Source organism: Somniosus microcephalus, unplaced genomic scaffold (assembly GCF_052327205.1).
Source record: "Somniosus microcephalus isolate GS21.2 unplaced genomic scaffold, FLI_Smic_1.0 unresolved_chr1, whole genome shotgun sequence".
NCBI classification, from domain to species: Eukaryota; Metazoa; Chordata; class Chondrichthyes; order Squaliformes; family Somniosidae; genus Somniosus; species Somniosus microcephalus.
The window spans coordinates 36997158-37023003 of NW_028225179.1; the positions used below are offsets into that span (position 1 = coordinate 36997158).

General features: G+C 50.2%; 1 protein-coding gene across 3 annotated transcripts in view; it reads left to right on the forward strand.

Moving 5' to 3' along the window:
* Positions 1–25846, forward strand: part of LOC147094628 (serine/threonine-protein phosphatase 4 catalytic subunit) — a 71899-nt gene that overhangs the window by 16483 nt on the left and 29570 nt on the right. The window lies entirely within an intron of this gene.

Below are 25846 nucleotides of genomic sequence, written 5' to 3' on the forward strand. Positions count from 1 at the left end.
CTGTACCCACCAGTACTGTACCCCAGTGTTATACAGTGACAGACCTGTACCCACCAGTACTGTACCCCAGTGTTATCCAGCGACAGACCTGTACCCACCAGTACTGTACCCCAGTGTTATACAATGACAGACCTGTACCCACCAGTACAGTACCCCAGTGTTATACAGTGACAGACCTGTACCCACCCGTACTGTACCCCAGTGTTATACAGCGACAGACCTGTACCCACCAGTACTGTACCCCAATGTTCCACAGTGACAGACCTGTACCGAACAGTACTGTACCCCAGTGTTGCACAGTGACAGACCTGTACCGAACAGTACTGTACCCCAGTGTTATACAGTGACAGACCTGTACCCACCAGTACTGTACCCCAGTGTTATACAACGACAGACCTGTACCCACCAGTACTGTACCCCAGTGCTTTACAGTGACAGACCTGTACCCACCAGTACTGTACCCCAGTTATACAGTGACAGACCTGTACCCACCTGTACTGTACCCCAGTGTTATACAGTGTCAGACCTGTACCCACCAGTACTGTACCCCAGTGTTATACAGTGACAGACCTGTACCCACCAGTACTGTACCCCAGTGTTATACAGCGACAGACCTGTACCCACCAGTACTGTACCCCAATGTTCCACAGTGACAGACCTGTACCCACCAGTACTGTACCCCAGTGTTATACAGTGACAGACCTGTACCCACCAGTACTGTACCCCAGTGTTATACAGTGACAGACCTGTACCCACCAGTACTGTACCCCAGTGTTATACAGTGACAGACCTGTACCCACCAGTACTGTACCCCAGTGTTATACAGTGACAGACCTGTACCCACCAGCACTGTACCCCAGTGTTATACAGTGACAGACCTGTACCCACCAGCACTGTACCCCAGTGTTATACAGTGAGAGACTTGTACCCACCAGTACTGTACCCCAGTGTTATACAGAGTCAGACCTGTACCCACCAGTACTGTACCCCCGTGTTATACAGTGACAGACCTGTACCCACCAGTACTGTACCCCAGTGTTAGTGACAGACTTGTACCCACCAGTACTGTACCCCAGTGTTATACAGTGACAGACCTGCACCCACCAGTACTGTACCCCAGTGTTATACAGTGACAGACCTGTATCGAACACTACTGTACCCCAGTGTTATACAGTGACAGACCTGTACCCAACAGTACTGTACCCGTGTTGTACAGTGAAAGACCTGTACCCACCAGTACTGTACCCCAATGTTAGTGACTGACCTGTACCCACCAGTACTGTACCCCAGTGTTATACAGTGACAGACCTGTACCCACCAGTACTGTAGTCCAGTGTTATACAGTGACAGACCTGTACCCACCAGTACTGTACCCCAGTGTTATACAGTGACAGACCTGTACCCACCAGTACTGTACCCCAGTGTTATACAGTGACAGACCTGTACCCACCAGTACTGTACCCCAGTGTTATACAGTGACAGACCTGTACCCACCAGTACTGTACCCCAGTGTTATACAGCGACAGACCTGTACCCACCTGTACTGTACCCCAGTGTTATACAGTGACAGGCCTGTACCCACCAGTACTGTACCCCAGTATTATACAGTGACAGACCTGAACCCACCAGTACTGTACCCCAGTGTTATACAGCGACAGACCTGTACCCACCAGTACTGTACCCCAGTGTTATACAGTGACAGACCTGTACCCATCAGTACTGTACCCCAGTGTTATACAGTGACAGACCTGTACCGAACACTACTGTACCCCAGTGTTATACAGTGACAGACCTGTACCCACCAGTACTGTACCCGTGTTATACAGTGACAGACCTGTACCCACCAGTACTGTACCCCAATGTTAGTGACTCACCTGTACCCACCAGTACTGTACCCCAGTGTTATACAGTGACAGACCTGTACCCACCAGTACTGTAGTCCAGTGTTATACAGTGACAGACCTGTACCCACCAGTACTGTACCCCAGTGTTACACAGTGAGAGACTTGTACCCACCAGTACTGTACCCCAGTGTTATACAGTGACAGACCTGTACCCACCAGTACTGTACCCCAGTGTTATACAGTGACAGACCTGTACCCACCAGTACTGTACCCCAGTGTTATACAGTGACAGACCTGTACCCACCAGTACTGTACCCCAGTGTTATACAGTGACAGACCTGTACCCACCAGTACTGTACCCCAGTGTTATACAGAGACAGACCTGTACCCACCAGTACTGTACCCCAGTGTTATACAGTGACAGACCTGTACCCACCAGTACTGTACCCCAGTGTTATACAGTGACAGACCTGCACCCACCAGTACTGAACCCCAGTGTTATACAGTGACAGACCTGTACCCACCAGTACTGTACCCCAGTGTTATACAGCGACAGACCTGTACCCACCAATACTGTACCCCAGTGTTATACAGCGACAGACCTGTACCCACCAGTACTGTACCCCAGTGTTATACAGTGACAGACATGTACGCACCAGTACTGTACCCCAGTGTTATACAGTGACAGACCTGTACCCACCAGTACTGTACCCCAGTGTTATACAGTGACAGACCTGTACCCACCAGTACTGTACCCCAGTGTTATACAGTGACAGACCTGTACGCACCAGTACTGTACCCCAGTGTTATACAGTGACAGACCTGTACCCACCAGTACTGTACCCCAGTGTTATACAGTGACAGACATGTACGCACCAGTACTGTACCCCAGTGTTATACACTGACAGACCTGTACCCACCAGTACTGTACCCCAGTGTTATACACTGACAGACCTGTACCCACCAGTACTGTACCCCAGTGTTATACAGTGACAGACCTGTACCCACCAGTACTGTACCCCAGTGTTAATACAGCGACAGACCTGTACCCACCAGTACTGTACCCCAGTGTTATACAGTGACAGACCTGTACCCACCAGTACTGCACCCCAGTGTTATACAGTGACAGACCTGTACCCACCAGTACTGTACCCCAGTGTTATACAGTGACAGACTTGTACCCACCAGTACTGTACCCCAGTGTTATACAGTGACAGACCTGTACCCACCAGTACTGTACCCCAGTGTTATACAGTGACAGACCTGTACCCACCAGTACTGTACCCCAGTGTTATACAGCGACAGACTTGTACCCACCAGTACTGTACCCCAGTGTTATACAGTGACAGACCTGTACCCACCAGTACTGTACCCCAGTGTTATACAGCGACAGACCGGTACCCACCAGTACTGTACCCCAGTGTTATACAGTGACAGACTTGTACCCACCAGTACTGTACCCCAGTGTTATACAGTGACAGACCTGTACCCACCAGTACTGTACCCCAGTGTTATACAGTGACAGACTTGTACCCACCAGTACTGTACCCCAGTGTTATACAGCGACAGACCTGTACCCACCAGTACTGTACCCCAGTGTTATACAATGACAGACCTGTACCCACCAGTACTGTACCCCAGTGTTATACAGTGACAGACCTGTACCGAACAGTACTGTACCCCAATGTTCCACAGTGACAGACCTGTACCGAACAGTACTGTACCCCAGTGTTGCACAGTGACAGACCTGTATCGAACAGTACTGTACCCCAGTGTTATACAGTGACAGACCTGTACCCACCAGTACTGTACCCCAGTGTTATACAATGACAGACCTGTACCCACCAGTACTGTACCCCAGTGTTATACAGCGACAGACCTGTACCCACCAGTACTGTACCCCAATGTTCCACAGTGACAGACCTGTACCGAACAGTACTGTACCCCAGTGTTGCACAGTGACAGACCTGTATCGAAAAGTACTGTACCCCAGTGTTATACAGTGACAGACCTGTACCCACCAGTACTGTACCCCAGTGTTATACAATGACAGACCTGTACCCACCAGTACTGTACCCCAGTGTTATACAGTGACAGACCTGTACCGAACACTACTGTACCCCAGTGTTATACAGTGACAGACCTGTACCCACCAGTACTGTACCCGTGTTACACAGTGACAGACCTGTACCCACCTGTACTGTACCCCAGTGTTATACAGTGACAGACCTGTACCCACCAGTACTGTAGTCCAGTGTTATACAGTGACAGACCTGTACCCACCAGTACTGTAATCCAGTGTTATACAGTGACAGACCTGTACCCACCAGTACTGTACCCCAGTGTTATACAGTGACAGACCTGTACCCACCAGTACTGTACCCCAGTGTTATACAGCGACAGATCTGTACCCACCAGTACTGTACTCCAGTGTTATACAGTGACAGGCCTGTACCCACCAGTACTGTACCCCAGTGTTAGTGACAGACTTGTACCCACCAGTACTGTACCCCAGTGTTATACACTGACAGACCTGTACCCACCAGTACTGTACCCCAGTATTATACAGTGACAGACCTGAACCCACCAGTACTGTACCCCAGTGTTATACAGCGTCAGACCTGCACCCACCAGTACTGTACCCCAGTGTTATACAGCGACAGACTTGTACCCACCAGTACTGTACCCCAGTGTTATACAGCGACAGACCTGTACCCACCTGTACTGTACCCCAGTGTTATACAGCGACAGACCTGCACCCACCAGTACTGTACCCCAGTGTTATACAGTGACAGACCTGTACCCACCAGTACTGTACCCCAGTGTTATACAGTGACAGACCTGTACCCCCCAGTACTGTACCCCATTGTTACACAGTGACAGACCTGTACCCACCAGTACTGTACCCCAGTGTTATACAGTGACAGACCTGTACCCACCAGTACTGTACCCCAGTGTTATACAGTGACAGACCTATACCCACCAGTACTGTACCCCAGTGTTATACAGCGACAGACCTGTACCCACCAGTACTGTACCCCAGTGTTACACAGTGAGAGACTTGTACCCACCAGTACTGTACCCCAGTGTTATACAGTGACAGACCTGTACCCACCAGTACTGTACCCCAGTGTTATACAGAGACAGACCTGTACCCACCAGTACTGTACCCCAGTGTTATACAGCGACAGACCTGTACCCAGCAGTACTGTACCCCAGTGTTACACAGTGAGAGACTTGTACCCACCAGTACTGTACCCCAGTGTTATACAGTGACAGACCTGTACCCACCAGTACTGTACCCCAGTGTTAGTGACAGACTTGTACCCACCAGTACTGTACCCCAGTGTTATACAGTGACAGACCTGCACCCACCAGTACTGTACCCCAGTGTTATACAGTGACAGACCTGTACCGAACACTACTGTACCCCAGTGTTATACAGTGACAGACCTGTACCCACCAGTACTGTACCCGTGTTGTACAGTGACAGACCTGTACCCACCAGTACTGTACCCCAATGTTAGTGACTGACCTGTACCCACCAGTACTGTACCCCAGTGTTATACAGTGACAGACCTGTACCCACCAGTACTGTAGTCCAGTGTTATACAGTGACAGACCTGTACCCACCAGTACTGTACCCCAGTGTTATACAGTGACAGACCTGTACCCACCAGTACTGTACCCCAGTGTTATACAGTGACAGACCTGTACCCACCAGTACTGTACCCCAGTGTTATACAGTGACAGACCTGTACCCACCAGTACTGTACCCCAGTGTTATACAGTGACAGACCTGTACCCACCAGTACTGTACCCCAGTGTTATACCGCGACAGACCTGTACCCACCTGTACTGTACCCCAGTGTTATACAGTGACAGGCCTGTACCCACCAGTACTGTACCCCAGTATTATACAGTGACAGACCTGAACCCACCAGTACTGTACCCCAGTGTTATACAGCGACAGACCTGTACCCACCAGTACTGTACCCCAGTGTTATACAGTGACAGACCTGTACCCACCAGTACTGTACCCCAGTGTTATACAGTGACAGACCTGTACCGAACACTACTGTACCCCAGTGTTATACAGTGACAGACCTGTACCCACCAGTACTGTACCCCAATGTTAGTGACTGACCTGTACCCACCAGTACTGTACCCCAGTGTTATACAGTGACAGACCTGTACCCACCAGTACTGTAGTCCAGTGTTATAGTGACAGACCTGTACCCACCAGTACTGTAATCCAGTGTTATACAGTGACAGACCTGTACCCACCAGTACTGTACCCCAGTGTTATACAGTGACAGACCTGTACCCACCAGTACTGTACCCCAGTGTTATACAGCGACAGACCTGTACCCACCAGTACTGTACCCCAGTGTTATACAGCGACAGACCTGCACCCACCAGTACTGTACCCCAGTGTTATACAGTGACAGACCTGTACCCACCAGTACTGTACCCCAGTGTTATACAGTGACAGACCTGTACCCCCCAGTACTGTACCCCATTGTTACACAGTGACAGACCTGTACCCACCAGTACTGTACCCCAGTGTTATACAATGACAGACCTGTACCCACCAGTACTGTACCCCAGTGTTATACAGTGACAGACCTGTACCGAACAGTACTGTACCCCAATGTTCCACAGTGACAGACCTGTACCGAACAGTACTGTACCCCAGTGTTGCACAGTGACAGACCTGTATCGAACAGTACTGTACCCCAGTGTTATACAGTGACAGACCTGTACCCACCAGTACTGTACCCCAGTGTTATACAATGACAGACCTGTACCCACCAGTACTGTACCCCAGTGTTATACAGCGACAGACCTGTACCCACCAGTACTGTACCCCAATGTTCCACAGTGACAGACCTGTACCGAACAGTACTGTACCCCAGTGTTGCACAGTGACAGACCTGTATCGAACAGTACTGTACCCCAGTGTTATACAGTGACAGACCTGTACCCACCAGTACTGTACCCCAGTGTTATACAATGACAGACCTGTACCCACCAGTACTGTACCCCAGTGTTATACAGTGACAGACCTGTACCGAACACTACTGTACCCCAGTGTTATACAGTGACAGACCTGTACCCACCAGTACTGTACCCGTGTTACACAGTGACAGACCTGTACCCACCTGTACTGTACCCCAGTGTTATACAGTGACAGACCTGTACCCACCAGTACTGTAGTCCAGTGTTATACAGTGACAGACCTGTACCCACCAGTACTGTAATCCAGTGTTATACAGTGACAGACCTGTACCCACCAGTACTGTACCCCAGTGTTATACAGTGACAGACCTGTACCCACCAGTACTGTACCCCAGTGTTATACAGCGACAGATCTGTACCCACCAGTACTGTACTCCAGTGTTATACAGTGACAGGCCTGTACCCACCAGTACTGTACCCCAGTGTTAGTGACAGACTTGTACCCACCAGTACTGTACCCCAGTGTTATACACTGACAGACCTGTACCCACCAGTACTGTACCCCAGTATTATACAGTGACAGACCTGAACCCACCAGTACTGTACCCCAGTGTTATACAGCGTCAGACCTGCACCCACCAGTACTGTACCCCAGTGTTATACAGCGACAGACTTGTACCCACCAGTACTGTACCCCAGTGTTATACAGCGACAGACCTGTACCCACCTGTACTGTACCCCAGTGTTATACAGCGACAGACCTGCACCCACCAGTACTGTACCCCAGTGTTATACAGTGACAGACCTGTACCCACCAGTACTGTACCCCAGTGTTATACAGTGACAGACCTGTACCCCCCAGTACTGTACCCCATTGTTACACAGTGACAGACCTGTACCCACCAGTACTGTACCCCAGTGTTATACAGTGACAGACCTGTACCCACCAGTACTGTACCCCAGTGTTATACAGTGACAGACCTATACCCACCAGTACTGTACCCCAGTGTTATACAGCGACAGACCTGTACCCACCAGTACTGTACCCCAGTGTTACACAGTGAGAGACTTGTACCCACCAGTACTGTACCCCAGTGTTATACAGTGACAGACCTGTACCCACCAGTACTGTACCCCAGTGTTATACAGAGACAGACCTGTACCCACCAGTACTGTACCCCAGTGTTATACAGCGACAGACCTGTACCCAGCAGTACTGTACCCCAGTGTTACACAGTGAGAGACTTGTACCCACCAGTACTGTACCCCAGTGTTATACAGTGACAGACCTGTACCCACCAGTACTGTACCCCAGTGTTAGTGACAGACTTGTACCCACCAGTACTGTACCCCAGTGTTATACAGTGACAGACCTGCACCCACCAGTACTGTACCCCAGTGTTATACAGTGACAGACCTGTACCGAACACTACTGTACCCCAGTGTTATACAGTGACAGACCTGTACCCACCAGTACTGTACCCGTGTTGTACAGTGACAGACCTGTACCCACCAGTACTGTACCCCAATGTTAGTGACTGACCTGTACCCACCAGTACTGTACCCCAGTGTTATACAGTGACAGACCTGTACCCACCAGTACTGTAGTCCAGTGTTATACAGTGACAGACCTGTACCCACCAGTACTGTACCCCAGTGTTATACAGTGACAGACCTGTACCCACCAGTACTGTACCCCAGTGTTATACAGTGACAGACCTGTACCCACCAGTACTGTACCCCAGTGTTATACAGTGACAGACCTGTACCCACCAGTACTGTACCCCAGTGTTATACAGTGACAGACCTGTACCCACCAGTACTGTACCCCAGTGTTATACCGCGACAGACCTGTACCCACCTGTACTGTACCCCAGTGTTATACAGTGACAGGCCTGTACCCACCAGTACTGTACCCCAGTATTATACAGTGACAGACCTGAACCCACCAGTACTGTACCCCAGTGTTATACAGCGACAGACCTGTACCCACCAGTACTGTACCCCAGTGTTATACAGTGACAGACCTGTACCCACCAGTACTGTACCCCAGTGTTATACAGTGACAGACCTGTACCGAACACTACTGTACCCCAGTGTTATACAGTGACAGACCTGTACCCACCAGTACTGTACCCCAATGTTAGTGACTGACCTGTACCCACCAGTACTGTACCCCAGTGTTATACAGTGACAGACCTGTACCCACCAGTACTGTAGTCCAGTGTTATAGTGACAGACCTGTACCCACCAGTACTGTAATCCAGTGTTATACAGTGACAGACCTGTACCCACCAGTACTGTACCCCAGTGTTATACAGTGACAGACCTGTACCCACCAGTACTGTACCCCAGTGTTATACAGCGACAGACCTGTACCCACCAGTACTGTACCCCAGTGTTATACAGCGACAGACCTGCACCCACCAGTACTGTACCCCAGTGTTATACAGTGACAGACCTGTACCCACCAGTACTGTACCCCAGTGTTATACAGTGACAGACCTGTACCCCCCAGTACTGTACCCCATTGTTACACAGTGACAGACCTGTACCCACCAGTACTGTACCCCAGTGTTATACAGTGACAGACCTGTACCCACCAGTACTGTACCCCAGTGTTATACAGTGACAGACCTATACCCACCAGTACTGTACCCCAGTGTTATACAGCGACAGACCTGTACCCACCAGTACTGTACCCCAGTGTTACACAGTGAGAGACTTGTACCCACCAGTACTGTACCCCAGTGTTATACAGTGACAGATCTGTACCCACCAGTACTGCACCCCAGTGTTATACAGAGACAGACCTGTACCCACCAGTACTGTACCCCAGTGTTATACAGCGACAGACCTGTACCCACCAGTACTGTACCCCAGTGTTACACAGTGAGAGACTTGTACCCACCAGTACTGTACCCCAGTGTTATACAGTGACAGACCTGTACCCACCAGTACTGTACCCCAGTGTTATACAGTGACAGACCTGTACCCACCAGTACTGTACCCCAGTGTTATACAGTGACAGACCTGTACCCACCAGTGTTATACAGTGACAGACCTGTACCCACCAGTACTGTACCCCAATGTTAGTGACTGACCTGTACCCACCAGTACTGTACCCCAGTGTTATACAGTGACAGACCTGTACCCACCAGTACTGTAGTCCAGTGTTATACAGTGACAGACCTGTACCCACCAGTACTGTACCCCAGTGTTATACAGTGACAGACCTGTACCCACCAGTACTGTACCCCAGTGTTATACAGTGACAGACCTGTACCCACCAGTACTGTACCCCAGTGTTATACAGTGACAGACCTGTACCCACCAGTACTGTATCCCAGTGTTATACAGTGACAGACCTGTACCCACCAGTACTGTACCCCAGTGTTATACCGCGACAGACCTGTACCCACCTGTACTGTACCCCAGTGTTATACAGTGACAGGCCTGTACCCACCAGTACTGTACCCCAGTATTATACAGTGACAGACCTGAACCCACCAGTACTGTACCCCAGTGTTATACAGCGACAGACCTGTACCCACCAGTACTGTACCCCAGTGTTATACAGTGACAGACCTGTACCCACCAGTACTGTACCCCAGTGTTATACAGTGACAGACCTGTACCGAACACTACTGTACCCCAGTGTTATACAGTGACAGACCTGTACCCACCAGTACTGTACCCCAATGTTAGTGACTGACCTGTACCCACCAGTACTGTACCCCAGTGTTATACAGTGACAGACCTGTACCCACCAGTACTGTAGTCCAGTGTTATACAGTGACAGACCTGTACCCACCAGTACTGTAATCCAGTGTTATACAGTGACAGACCTGTACCCACCAGTACTGTACCCCAGTGTTATACAGTGACAGACCTGTACCCACCAGTACTGTACCCCAGTGTTATACAGTGACAGACCTGTACCCACCAGTACTGTACCCCAGTGTTATACAGCGACAGACCTGTACCCACCAGTACTGTACCCCAGTGTTATACAGCGACAGACCTGCACCCACCAGTACTGTACCCCAGTGTTATACAGTGACAGACCTGTACCCACCAGTACTGTACCCCAGTGTTATACAGTGACAGACCTGTACCCCCCAGTACTGTACCCCATTGTTACACAGTGACAGACCTGTACCCACCAGTACTGTACCCCAGTGTTATACAGTGACAGACCTGTACCCACCAATACTGTACCCCAGTGTTATACAGTGACAGACCTATACCCACCAGTACTGTACCCCAGTGTTATACAGCGACAGACCTGTACCCACCAGTACTGTACCCCAGTGTTACACAGTGAGAGACTTGTACCCACCAGTACTGTACCCCAGTGTTATACAGTGACAGACCTGTACCCACCAGTACTGTACCCCAGTGTTATACAGTGACAGACCTGTACCCACCAGTACTGTACCCCAGTGTTATACAGTGACAGACCTGTACCCACCAGTGTTATACAGTGACAGACCTGTACCCACCAGTACTGTACCCCAGTGTTATACAGTGACAGACCTGTACCCAGCATTACTGTTCCCGAGTGTTACACAGTGACGGACCTGTACCCACCAGTACTGTAACCCAGTGTTATACAGTGACAGACCTGTACCCACCTGTACTGTACCCCAGTGTTATACAGTGACAGACCTGCACCCACCAGTACTGAACCCCAGTGTTATGCAGTGACAGACCTGTACCCACCACTACTGTACCCCAGTGTTATACAGCGACAGACCTGTACCCACCACTACTGTACCCCAGTGTTATACAGCGACAGACCTGTACCCACCAGTACTGTACCCCAGTGTTATACAGTGACAGACCTGTACCCACCAGTACTGTACCCCAGTGTTATACAGTGACAGACATGTACCCACCAGTACTGTACCCCAGTGTTATACAGTGACAGACCTGTACCCACCAGTACTGTACCCCAGTGTTATACAGTGACAGACCTGTACCCACCAGTACTGTACCCCAGTGTTAGTGACAGACCTGTACCCACCAGTACTGTACCGCAGTGTTAGTGACAGACCTGTACCCACCAGTACTGTACCCCAGTGTTAATACAGCGACAGACCTGTACCCACCAGTACTGTACCCCAGTGTTATACAGTGACAGACCTGTACCCACCAGTACTGCACCCCAGTGTTATACAGTGACAGACCTGTACCCACCAGTACTGTACCCCAGTGTTATACAGTGACAGACTTGTACCCACCAGTACTGTACCCCAGTGTTATACAGCGACAGACCTGTACCCACCAGTACTGTACCCCAGTGTTATACAGTGACAGACCTGTACCCACCAGTACTGTACCCCAGTGTTATACAGTGACAGACATGTACCCACCAGTACTGTACCCCAGTGTTATACAGTGACAGACCTGTACCCACCAGTACTGTACCCCAGTGTTATACAGTGAGAGACCTGTACCCACCAGTACTGTACCCCAGTGTTAGTGACAGACCTGTACCCACCAGTACTGTACCGCAGTGTTAGTGACAGACCTGTACCCACCAGTACTGTACCCCAGTGTTAATACAGCGACAGACCTGTACCCACCAGTACTGTACCCCAGTGTTATACAGTGACAGACCTGTACCCACCAGTACTGCACCCCAGTTTTATACAGTGACAGACCTGTACCCACCAGTACTGTACCCCAGTGTTATACAGTGACAGACTTGTACCCACCAGTACTGTACCCCAGTGTTATACAGCGACAGACCTGTACCCACCAGTACTGTACCCCAGTGTTATACAGTGACAGACCTGTACCCACCAGTACTGTACCCCAGTGTTATACAGCGACAGACCTGTACCCACCAGTACTGTACCCCAGTGTTATACAGTGACAGACCTGTACCCACCAGTACTGTACCCCAGTGTTATACAGTGACAGACTTGTACCCACCAGTACTGTACCCCAGTGTTATACAGCGACAGACCTGTACCCACCAGTACTGTACCCCAGTGTTATACAATGACAGACCTGTACCCACCAGTACTGTACCCCAGTGTTATACAGTGACAGACCTGTACCCACCAGTACTGTACCCCAATGTTCCACAGTGACAGACCTGTACCGAACAGTACTGTACCCCAGTGTTGCACAGTGACAGACCTGTATCGAACAGTACTGTACCCCAGTGTTATACAGTGACAGACCTGTACCCACCAGTACTGTACCCCAGTGTTATACAGTGACAGACCTGTACCGAACACTACTGTACCCCAATGTTAGTGACAGACCTGTACCCACCAGTACTGTACCCCAGTTAATACAGTGACAGACCTGTACCCACCTGTACTGTACCCCAATGTTAGTGACAGACCTGTACCCACCAGTACTGTACCCCAGTGTTATACAGTGACAGACCTGTAGCCACCAGTACTGTACCCCAGTGTTATACAGTGACAGACCTGTACCCAGCAGTACTGTAATCCAGTGTTATACAGTGACAGACCTGTACCCACCAGTACTGTAATCCAGTGTTATACAGTGACAGACCTGTACCCACCAGTACTGTACCCCAGTGCTATACAGTGACAGACCTGTACCCGCCAGTACTGTACCCCAGTGTTATACAGCGACAGACCTGTACCCACCAGTACTGTACCCCAGTGTTATACAGTGACAGACCTGTACCCACCAGTACTGTACCCCAGTGTTATATAGTGACAGACCTGTACCCACCAGTACTGTACCCCAGTGTTATACAGTGACAGACCTGTACCCCCCAGTACTGTACCCCAGTCTAATACAGTGACAGACCTGTACCCACCAGTACTGTACCCCAGTGTTATACAATGACAGACCTGTACCCCAGTGTTATACAGTGAGAGACTTGTACCCACCAGTACTGTACCCCAGTGTTATACAGTGACAGACCTGTACCCACCAGTACTGTACCCCAGTGTTACACAGTGAGAGACCTGTACCCACCTGTACTGTACCCCAGTGTTATACAGTGACAGACCTGTACCCACCAGTACTGTACCCCAGTGTTATACAGTGACAGACCTGTACCCACCTGTACTGTACCCCAGTGTTATACAGTGACAGACCTGTACCCACCTGTACTGTACCCCAGTGTTATACAGTGACAGACCTGTACCCACCAGTACTGTACCCCAGTGTTATACAGTGACAGACCTGTACCCACCAGTACTGTACCCCAGTGTTATACAGTGACAGACCTGTACCCACCAGTACTGTACCCCAGTGTTATACAGTGACATACCTGTACCCACCAGTACTGTACCCCAGTGTTATACAGCGACAGACCTGTACCCACCAGTACTGTACCCCAGTGTTATACAGTGACAGACCTGTACCGAACAGTACTGTACCCCAGTGTTGCACAGTGACAGACCTGTACCGAACAGTACTGTACCCCAGTGTTATACAGTGACAGACCTGTACCCACCAGTACTGTACCCCAGTGTTATACAACGACAGACCTGTACCCACCAGTACTGTACCCCAGTGCTTTACAGTGACAGACCTGTACCCACCAGTACTGTACCCCAGTTATACAGTGACAGACCTGTACCCACCTGTACTGTACCCCAGTGTTATACAGTGTCAGACCTGTACCCACCAGTACTGTACCCCAGTGTTATACAGTGACAGACCTGTACCCACCAGTACTGTACCCCAGTGTTATACAGCGACAGACCTGTACCCACCAGTACTGTACCCCAATGTTCCACAGTGACAGACCTGTACCCACCAGTACTGTACCCCAGTGTTATACAGTGACAGACCTGTACCCACCAGTACTGTACCCCAGTGTTATACAGTGATAGACCTGTACCCACCAGTACTGTACCCCAGTGTTATACAGTGACAGACCTGTACCCACCAGTACTGTACCCCAGTGTTATACAGTGACAGACCTGTACCCACCAGCACTGTACCCCAGTGTTATACAGCGACAGACCTGTACCCACCAGTACTGTACCCCAGTGTTATACAGTGACAGACCTGTACCCACCAGTACTGTACCCCAGTGTTATACAGCGACAGACCTGTACCCACCAGTACTGTACCCCAATGTTCCACAGTGACAGACCTGTACCCACCAGTACTGTACCCCAGTGTTATACAGTGACAGACCTGTACCCACCAGTACTGTACCCCAGTGTTATACAGTGACAGACCTGTACCCACCAGTACTGTACCCCAGTGTTATACAGTGACAGACCTGCACCCACCAGTACTGTACCCCAGTGTTATACAGTGACAGACCTGTACCCACCAGCACTGTACCCCAGTGTTATACAGTGACAGACCTGTACCCACCAGCACTGTACCCCAGTGTTATACAGTGAGAGACTTGTACCCACCAGTACTGTACCCCAGTGTTATACAGAGTCAGACCTGTACCCACCAGTACTGTACCCCCGTGTTATACAGTGACAGACCTGTACCCACCAGTACTGTACCCCAGTGTTAGTGACAGACTTGTACCCACCAGTACTGTACCCCAGTGTTATACAGTGACAGACCTGCACCCACCAGTACTGTACCCCAGTGTTATACAGTGACAGACCTGTATCGAACACTACTGTACCCCAGTGTTATACAGTGACAGACCTGTACCCAACAGTACTGTACCCGTGTTGTACAGTGACAGACCTGTACCCACCAGTACTGTACCCCAATGTTAGTGACTGACCTGTACCCACCAGTACTGTACCCCAGTGTTATACAGTGACAGACCTGTACCCACCAGTACTGTAGTCCAGTGTTATACAGTGACAGACCTGTACCCACCAGTACTGTACCCCAGTGTTATACAGTGACAGACCTGTACCCACCAGTACTGTACCCCAGTGTTATACAGTGACAGACCTGTACCCACCAGTACTGTACCCCAGTGTTATACAGTGACAGACCTGTACCCACCAGTACTGTACCCCAGTGTTATACAGTGACAGACCTGTACCCACCAGTACTGTACCCCAGTGTTATACAGCGACAGACCTGTACCCACCTGTACTGTACCCCAGTGTTATACAGTGACAGGCCTGTACCCACCAGTACTGTACCCCAGTATTATACAGCGACAGACCTGAACCCACCAGTACTGTACCCCAGTGTTATACAGCGACAGACCTGTACCCACCAGTACTGTACCCCAGTGTTATACAGTGACAGACCTGTACCCATCAGTACTGTACCCCAGTGTTATACAGTGACAGACCTGTACCGAACACTACTGTACCCCAGTGTTATACAGTGACAGACCTGTACCCACCAGTACTGTACCCGTGTTATACAGTGACAGACCTGTACCCACCAGTACTGTACCCCAATGTTAGTGACTCACCTGTACCCACCAGTACTGTACCCCAGTGTTATACAGTGACAGACCTGTACCCACCAGTACAGTAGTCCAGTGTTATACAGTGACAGACCTGTACCCACCAGTACTGTACCCCAGTGTTACACAGTGAGAGACTTGTACCCACCAGTACTGTACCCCAGTGTTATACAGTGACAGACCTGTACCCACCAGTACTGTACCCCAGTGTTATACAGTGACAGACCTGTACCCACCAGTACTGTACCCCAGTGTTATACAGTGACAGACCTGTACCCACCAGTACTGTACCCCAGTGTTATACAGTGACAGACCTGTACCCACCAGTACTGTACCCCAGTGTTATACAGAGACAGACCTGTACCCACCAGTACTGTACCCCAGTGTTATACAGTGACAGACCTGTACCCACCAGTACTGTACCCCAGTGTTATACAGTGACAGACCTGCACCCACCAGTACTGAACCCCAGTGTTATACAGTGACAGACCTGTACCCACCAGTACTGTACCCCAGTGTTATACAGCGACAGACCTGTACCCACCAATACTGTACCCCAGTGTTATACAGCGACAGACCTGTACCCACCAGTACTGTACCCCAGTGTTATACAGTGACAGACATGTACGCACCAGTACTGTACCCCAGTGTTATACAGTGACAGACCTGTACCCACCAGTACTGTACCCCAGTGTTATACAGTGACAGACCTGTACCCACCAGTACTGTACCCCAGTGTTATACAGTGACAGACCTGTACGCACCAGTACTGTACCCCAGTGTTATACAGTGACAGACCTGTACCCACCAGTACTGTACCCCAGTGTTATACAGTGACAGACATGTACGCACCAGTACTGTACCCCAGTGTTATACACTGACAGACCTGTACCCACCAGTACTGTACCCCAGTGTTATACACTGACAGACCTGTACCCACCAGTACTGTACCCCAGTGTTATACAGTGACAGACCTGTACCCACCAGTACTGTACCCCAGTGTTAATACAGCGACAGACCTGTACCCACCAGTACTGTACCCCAGTGTTATACAGTGACAGACCTGTACCCACCAGTACTGCACCCCAGTGTTATACAGTGACAGACCTGTACCCACCAGTACTGTACCCCAGTGTTATACAGTGACAGACTTGTACCCACCAGTACTGTACCCCAGTGTTATACAGTGACAGACCTGTACCCACCAGTACTGTACCCCAGTGTTATACAGTGACAGACCTGTACCCACCAGTACTGTACCCCAGTGTTATACAGCGACAGACTTGTACCCACCAGTACTGTACCCCAGTGTTATACAGTGACAGACCTGTACCCACCAGTACTGTACCCCAGTGTTATACAGCGACAGACCGGTACCCACCAGTACTGTACCCCAGTGTTATACAGTGACAGACTTGTACCCACCAGTACTGTACCCCAGTGTTATACAGTGACAGACCTGTACCCACCAGTACTGTACCCCAGTGTTATACAGTGACAGACTTGTACCCACCAGTACTGTACCCCAGTGTTATACAGCGACAGACCTGTACCCACCAGTACTGTACCCCAGTGTTATACAATGACAGACCTGTACCCACCAGTACTGTACCCCAGTGTTATACAGTGACAGACCTGTACCGAACTGTACTGTACCCCAATGTTCCACAGTGACAGACCTGTACCGAACAGTACTGTACCCCAGTGTTGCACAGTGACAGACCTGTATCGAACAGTACTGTACCCCAGTGTTATACAGTGACAGACCTGTACCCACCAGTACTGTACCCCAGTGTTATACAATGACAGACCTGTACCCACCAGTACTGTACCCCAGTGTTATACAGCGACAGACCTGTACCCACCAGTACTGTACCCCAATGTTCCACAGTGACAGACCTGTACCGAACAGTACTGTACCCCAGTGTTGCACAGTGACAGACCTGTATCGAACAGTACTGTACCCCAGTGTTATACAGTGACAGACCTGTACCCACCAGTACTGTACCCCAGTGTTATACAATGACAGACCTGTACCCACCAGTACTGTACCCCAGTGTTATACAATGACAGACCTGTACCGAACACTACTGTACCCCAGTGTTATACAGTGACAGACCTGTACCCACCAGTACTGTACCCGTGTTACACAGTGACAGACCTGTACCCACCTGTACTGTACCCCAGTGTTATACAGTGACAGACCTGTACCCACCAGTACTGTAGTCCAGTGTTATACAGTGACAGACCTGTACCCACCAGTACTGTAATCCAGTGTTATACAGTGACAGACCTGTACCCACCAGTACTGTACCCCAGTGTTATACAGTGACAGACCTGTACCCACCAGTACTGTACCCCAGTGTTATACAGCGACAGATCTGTACCCACCAGTACTGTACTCCAGTGTTATACAGTGACAGGCCTGTACCCACCAGTACTGTACCCCAGTGTTAGTGACAGACTTGTACCCACCAGTACTGTACCCCAGTGTTATACACTGACAGACCTGTACCCACCAGTACTGTACCCCAGTATTATACAGTGACAGACCTGAACCCACCAGTACTGTACCCCAGTGTTATACAGCGTCAGACCTGCACCCACCAGTACTGTACCCCAGTGTTATACAGCGACAGACTTGTACCCACCAGTACTGTACCCCAGTGTTATACAGCGACAGACCTGTACCCACCTGTACTGTACCCCAGTGTTATACAGCGACAGACCTGCACCCACCAGTACTGTACCCCAGTGTTATACAGTGACAGACCTGTACCCACCAGTACTGTACCCCAGTGTTATACAGTGACAGACCTGTACCCCCCAGTACTGTACCCCATTGTTACACAGTGACAGACCTGTACCCACCAGTACTGTACCCCAGTGTTATACAGTGACAGACCTGTACCCACCAGTACTGTACCCCAGTGTTATACAGTGACAGACCTATACCCACCAGTACTGTACCCCAGTGTTATACAGCGACAGACCTGTACCCACCAGTACTGTACCCCAGTGTTACACAGTGAGAGACTTGTACCCACCAGTACTGTACCCCAGTGTTATACAGTGACAGACCTGTACCCACCAGTACTGTACCCCAGTGTTATACAGAGACAGACCTGTACCCACCAGTACTGTACCCCAGTGTTATACAGCGACAGACCTGTACCCAGCAGTACTGTACCCCAGTGTTACACAGTGAGAGACTTGTACCCACCAGTACTGTACCCCAGTGTTATACAGTGACAGACCTGTACCCACCAGTACTGTACCCCAGTGTTAGTGACAGACTTGTACCCACCAGTACTGTACCCCAGTGTTATACAGTGACAGACCTGCACCCACCAGTACTGTACCCCAGTGTTATACAGTGACAGACCTGTACCGAACACTACTGTACCCCAGTGTTATACAGTGACAGACCTGTACCCACCAGTACTGTACCCGTGTTGTACAGTGACAGACCTGTACCCACCAGTACTGTACCCCAATGTTAGTGACTGACCTGTACCCACCAGTACTGTACCCCAGTGTTATACAGTGACAGACCTGTACCCACCAGTACTGTAGTCCAGTGTTATACAGTGACAGACCTGTACCCACCAGTACTGTACCCCAGTGTTATACAGTGACAGACCTGTACCCACCAGTACTGTACCCCAGTGTTATACAGTGACAGACCTGTACCCACCAGTACTGTACCCCAGTGTTATACAGTGACAGACCTGTACCCACCAGTACTGTACCCCAGTGTTATACAGTGACAGACCTGTACCCACCAGTACTGTACCCCAGTGTTATACCGCGACAGACCTGTACCCACCTGTACTGTACCCCAGTGTTATACAGTGACAGGCCTGTACCCACCAGTACTGTACCCCAGTGTTATACAATGACAGACCTGTACCGAACACTACTGTACCCCAGTGTTATACAGTGACAGACCTGTACCCACCAGTACTGTACCCGTGTTACACAGTGACAGACCTGTACCCACCTGTACTGTACCCCAGTGTTATACAGTGACAGACCTGTACCCACCAGTACTGTAGTCCAGTGTTATACAGTGACAGACCTGTACCCACCAGTACTGTAATCCAGTGTTATACAGTGACAGACCTGTACCCACCAGTACTGTACCCCAGTGTTATACAGTGACAGACCTGTACCCACCAGTACTGTACCCCAGTGTTATACAGCGACAGATCTGTACCCACCAGTACTGTACTCCAGTGTTATACAGTGACAGGCCTGTACCCACCAGTACTGTACCCCAGTGTTAGTGACAGACTTGTACCCACCAGTACTGTACCCCAGTGTTATACACTGACAGACCTGTACCCACCAGTACTGTACCCCAGTATTATACAGTGACAGACCTGAACCCACCAGTACTGTACCCCAGTGTTATACAGCGTCAGACCTGCACCCACCAGTACTGTACCCCAGTGTTATACAGCGACAGACTTGTACCCACCAGTACTGTACCCCAGTGTTATACAGCGACAGACCTGTACCCACCTGTACTGTACCCCAGTGTTATACAGCGACAGACCTGCACCCACCAGTACTGTACCCCAGTGTTATACAGTGACAGACCTGTACCCACCAGTACTGTACCCCAGTGTTATACAGTGACAGACCTGTACCCCCCAGTACTGTACCCCATTGTTACACAGTGACAGACCTGTACCCACCAGTACTGTACCCCAGTGTTATACAGTGACAGACCTGTACCCACCAGTACTGTACCCCAGTGTTATACAGTGACAGACCTATACCCACCAGTACTGTACCCCAGTGTTATACAGCGAAAGACCTGTACCCACCAGTACTGTACCCCAGTGTTACACAGTGAGAGACTTGTACCCACCAGTACTGTACCCCAGTGTTATACAGTGACAGACCTGTACCCACCAGTACTGTACCCCAGTGTTATACAGAGACAGACCTGTACCCACCAGTACTGTACCCCAGTGTTATACAGCGACAGACCTGTACCCAGCAGTACTGTACCCCAGTGTTACACAGTGAGAGACTTGTACCCACCAGTACTGTACCGCAGTGTTATACAGTGACAGACCTGTACCCACCAGTACTGTACCCCAGTGTTAGTGACAGACTTGTACCCACCAGTACTGTACCCCAGTGTTATACAGTGACAGACCTGCACCCACCAGTACTGTACCCCAGTGTTATACAGTGACAGACCTGTACCGAACACTACTGTACCCCAGTGTTATACAGTGACAGACCTGTACCCACCAGTACTGTACCCGTGTTGTACAGTGACAGACCTGTACCCACCAGTACTGTACCCCAATGTTAGTGACTGACCTGTACCCACCAGTACTGTACCCCAGTGTTATACAGTGACAGACCTGTACCCACCAGTACTGTAGTCCAGTGTTATACAGTGACAGACCTGTACCCACCAGTACTGTACCCCAGTGTTATACAGTGACAGACCTGTACCCACCAGTACTGTACCCCAGTGTTATACAGTGACAGACCTGTACCCACCAGTACTGTACCCCAGTGTTATACAGTGACAGACCTGTACCCACCAGTACTGTACCCCAGTGTTATACAGTGACAGACCTGTACCCACCAGTACTGTACCCCAGTGTTATACCGCGACAGACCTGTACCCACCTGTACTGTACCCCAGTGTTATACAGTGACAGGCCTGTACCCACCAGTACTGTACCCCAGTATTATACAGTGACAGACCTGAACCCACCAGTACTGTACCCCAGTGTTATACAGCGACAGACCTGTACCCACCAGTACTGTACCCCAGTGTTATACAGTGACAGACCTGTACCCACCAGTACTGTACCCCAGTGTTATACAGTGACAGACCTGTACCGAACACTACTGTACCCCAGTGTTATACAGTGACAGACCTGTACCCACCAGTACTGTACCCCAATGTTAGTGACTGACCTGTACCCACCAGTACTGTACCCCAGTGTTATACAGTGACAGACCTGTACCCACCAGTACTGTAGTCCAGTGTTATACAGTGACAGACCTGTACCCACCAGTACTGTAATCCAGTGTTATACAGTGACAGACCTGTACCCACCAGTACTGTACCCCAGTGTTATACAGTGACAGACCTGTACCCACCAGTACTGTACCCCAGTGTTATACAGCGACAGACCTGTACCCACCAGTACTGTACCCCAGTGTTATACAGCGACAGACCTGCACCCACCAGTACTGTACCCCAGTGTTATACAGTGACAGACCTGTACCCACCAGTACTGTACCCCAGTGTTATACAGTGACAGACCTGTACCCCCCAGTACTGTACCCCATTGTTACACAGTGACAGACCTGTACCCACCAGTACTGTACCCCAGTGTTATACAGTGACAGACCTGTACCCACCAGTACTGTACCCCAGTGTTATACAGTGACAGACCTATACCCACCAGTACTGTACCCCAGTGTTATACAGCGACAGACCTGTACCCACCAGTACTGTACCCCAGTGTTACACAGTGAGAGACTTGTACCCACCAGTACTGTACCCCAGTGTTATACAGTGACAGATCTGTACCCACCAGTACTGCACCCCAGTGTTATACAGAGACAGACCTGTACCCACCAGTACTGTACCCCAGTGTTATACAGCGACAGACCTGTACCCACCAGTACTGTACCCCAGTGTTACACAGTGAGAGACTTGTACCCACCAGTACTGTACCCCAGTGTTATACAGTGACAGACCTGTACCCACCAGTACTGTACCCCAGTGTTATACAGTGACAGACCTGTACCCACCAGTACTGTACCCCAGTGTTATACAGTGACAGACCTGTACCCACCAGTGTTATACAGTGACAGACCTGTACCCACCAGTACTGTACCCCAATGTTAGTGACTGACCTGTACCCACCAGTACTGTACCCCAGTGTTATACAGTGACAGACCTGTACCCACCAGTACTGTAGTCCAGTGTTATACAGTGACAGACCTGTACCCACCAGTACTGTACCCCAGTGTTATACAGTGACAGACCTGTACCCACCAGTACTGTACCCCAGTGTTATACAGTGACAGACCTGTACCCACCAGTACTGTACCCCAGTGTTATACAGTGACAGACCTGTACCCACCAGTACTGTACCCCAGTGTTATACAGTGACAGACCTGTACCCACCAGTACTGTACCCCAGTGTTATACCGCGACAGACCTGTACCCACCTGTACTGTACCCCAGTGTTATACAGTGACAGGCCTGTACCCACCAGTACTGTACCCCAGTATTATACAGTGACAGACCTGAACCCACCAGTACTGTACCCCAGTGTTATACAGCGACAGACCTGTACCCACCAGTACTGTACCCCAGTGTTATACAGTGACAGACCTGTACCCACCAGTACTGTACCCCAGTGTTATACGGTGACAGACCTGTACCGAACACTACTGTACCCCAGTGTTATACAGTGACAGACCTGTACCCACCAGTACTGTACCCCAATGTTAGTGACTGACCTGTACCCACCAGTACTGTACCCGTGTTATACAGTGACAGACCTGTACCCACCAGTACTGTAGTCCAGTGTTATACAGTGACAGACCTGTACCCACCAGTACTGTAATCCAGTGTTATACAGTGACAGACCTGTACCCACCAGTACTGTACCCCAGTGTTATACAGTGACAGACCTGTACCCACCAGTACTGTACCCCAGTGTTATACAGTGACAGACCTGTACCCACCAGTACTGTACCCCAGTGTTATACAGCGACAGACCTGTACCCACCAGTACTGTACCCCAGTGTTATACAGCGACAGACCTGCACCCACCAGTACTGTACCCCAGTGTTATACAGTGACAGACCTGTACCCACCAGTACTGTACCCCAGTGTTATACAGTGACAGACCTGTACCCCCCAGTACTGTACCCCATTGTTACACAGTGACAGACCTGTACCCACCAGTACTGTACCCCAGTGTTATACAGTGACAGACCTGTACCCACCAGTACTGTACCCCAGTGTTATACAGTGACAGACCTATACCCACCAGTACTGTACCCCAGTGTTATACAGCGACAGACCTGTACCCACCAGTACTGTACCCCAGTGTTACACAGTGAGAGACTTGTACCCACCAGTACTGTACCCCAGTGTTATACAGTGACAGACCTGTACCCACCAGTACTGTACCCCAGTGTTATACAGTGACAGACCTGTACCCCAGTGTTATACAGTGACAGACCTGTACCCACCAGTGTTATACAGTGACAGACCTGTACCCACCAGTACTGTACCCCAGTGTTATACAGTGACAGACCTGTACCCAGCATTACTGTTCCCGAGTGTTACACAGTGACGGACCTGTACCCACCAGTACTGTAACCCAGTGTTATACAGTGACAGACCTGTACCCACCTGTACTGTACCCCAGTGTTATACAGTGACAGACCTGCACCCACCAGTACTGAACCCCAGTGTTATGCAGTGACAGACCTGTACCCACCACTACTGTACCCCAGTGTTATACAGCGACAGACCTGTACCCACCACTACTGTACCCCAGTGTTATACAGCGACAGACCTGTACCCACCAGTACTGTACCCCAGTGTTATACAGTGACAGACCTGTACCCACCAGTACTGTACCCCAGTGTTATACAGCGACAGACCTGTACCCACCAGTACTGTACCCCAGTGTTAGTACAGCGACAGACCTGTACCCACCAGTACTGTACCCCAGTGTTATACAGTGACAGCCCTGTACCCACCAGTACTGTACCCCAGTGTTATACAGTGACAGACATGTACCCACCAGTACTGTACCCCAGTGTTATACAGTGACAGACCTGTACCCACCAGTACTGTACCCCAGTGTTATACAGTGACAGACCTGTACCCACCAGTACTGTACCCCAGTGTTAGTGACAGACCTGTACCCACCAGTACTGTACCGCAGTGTTAGTGACAGACCTGTACCCACCAGTACTGTACCCCAGTGTTATACAGTGACAGACCTGTACCCACCAGTACTGTACCCCAGTGTTATACAGTGACAGACTTGTACCCACCAGTACTGTACCCCAGTGTTATACAGCGACAGACCTGTACCCACCAGTACTGTACCCCAGTGTTATACAGTGACAGACCTGTACCCACCAGTACTGTACCCCAGTGTTATACAGTGACAGACATGTACCCACCAGTACTGTACCCCAGTGTTATACAGTGACAGACCTGTACCCACCAGTACTGTACCCCAGTGTTATACAGTGAGAGACCTGTACCCACCAGTACTGTACCCCAGTGTTAGTGACAGACCTGTACCCACCAGTACTGTACCGCAGTGTTAGTGACAGACCTGTACCCACCAGTACTGTACCCCAGTGTTAATACAGCGACAGACCTGTACCCACCAGTACTGTACCCCAGTGTTATACAGTGACAGACCTGTACCCACCAGTACTGTACCCCAGTGTTACACAGCGACAGACCTGTACCCACCAGTACTGTACCCCAGTGTTATACAGTGACAGACCTGTACCCACCAGTACTGTACCCCAGTGTTATACAGTGACAGACCTGTACCCACCAGTACTGTCCCCCAGTGTTATACGGTGACAGACCTGTACCCACCATTACTGTACCCGAGTGTTATACAGTGACAGACCTGTA